Consider the following 1,548-nt stretch of genomic DNA (forward strand, 5'->3'; position numbering starts at 1 on the left):
TCCCCAGTGAAAGCCTCAGACTACGGATATATACCCTACAGTATGTATCAAACCCTATAATATTGTTCCTCCCTGTATATACATACCTATACATGATGAAGTTTAATTTATGAATTAGGTACAGTAAGAGATTGACAACAACAATAATAAAAAATAGAACCATTATAACATTATACTGTAATCAAAGTTATGGGAGTGTGCTCTCTTTCTCTCGAAATATCTTATTGTATTGTACTCATCCTGGTTCTTTTTGTAATGAGGGGAGGTAATAAAATGTAGAGATGAAGTGATGTGAATAATGTAGGCATCATGATGTAGTGTTGGGCCACTGCTGACCTTCTGATAATGCATCAGAAGGGGGACCATCTGCTTTAAGGCTGTGGCTGACTAGTGGTAACAGACACTCGGGAAACCGAGACCATGGATAGGAGAAACTAGTGTACCTAATTTCTGTAATTATTTACAGCAGAAAGGTCAAGTCTGGTTTTACTTCATTTTAAAATGTGGATTTTCTGAAATAAGCTTTTCTTTTTTTAATTTTTTTATGTTTTATTTATTTTTGAGAGAGAGAGAGAGAGAGCAGGAGAGAGTGTGTGAGCAGGGGAGGGTTAGAGAGAAGGAGACACAGAATCTGAAGACAGGCTCCAGGCTCTGAGCTGCCAGCACAGAGCCTGATTTGGGACCCAAACCCATGAACCGCGAGATCATGATCTGAGCCAAATCTGGAGGCTCAACCGACTGAGCCACCCAGGCACCCCTGAAATAAGCTTTTCAAAGTCAGCATGGCAATAATACATTCTTAGGGTACTGTCCTTTAAGGTACATTTTATACCTAAAATTAAAAGTTATTAAATGATTCTGTGCCCCTAAAACAGGTAGAACACATGTGTCTTAGAACAGAGAAGTAGAAGTTGAATGGTCCTTTTCGTTTTTTTGCTAGTGATCCCCTTGGGAAATTTGTTCTCCTTTCTGAACATAAGTCTCTGCTGGAATAGATGTCTGGTTTGGGGGAGGTGTTCTGTGCTTCTGAAAAACAACACAGAAAGAGTTCTACTAAGCTTCTGTTCTTTAACGATTTACGTTGGACTATTGTTGACTTGATTTAGAACTTTTCTGATAGAACTCTCAGCTATCTATGCTGGGACAGTTAAACATCATTTAGAGAAAACAAAATCTAATTCTGCAAAAAATCAATTACAAATGAATATAAGATTTAACCTTGAATATAAAATCTTAAAAACTTTTAGAAGAGACTATAGAAGAATATCTTTATTATTTTTACAGGAAGTGGGTAGATAATGTTTCGTGGATACAATACAAATCTTGAAAAGCAAAAGGAAAAGATGATTATACTAACCCAGAAGAGGAAATATGCAATACAGAATTAGTTATCAGAATACATTAATAATTCCAATAAGTCAGTAAGAAAAAGAGAAAAACTCCAAGAGAGAAAAAGGGGCAAAATAAAAACTTGTTATCTTGGAAGTTAAGTAAGAAGCACCAACATTTAACATACCCAACCTAAATCCTATCCCAACACAAAATACA

Source organism: Suricata suricatta, chromosome 1 (assembly GCF_006229205.1).
Source record: "Suricata suricatta isolate VVHF042 chromosome 1, meerkat_22Aug2017_6uvM2_HiC, whole genome shotgun sequence".
In the NCBI taxonomy this organism is placed as follows: Eukaryota; Metazoa; Chordata; class Mammalia; order Carnivora; family Herpestidae; genus Suricata; species Suricata suricatta.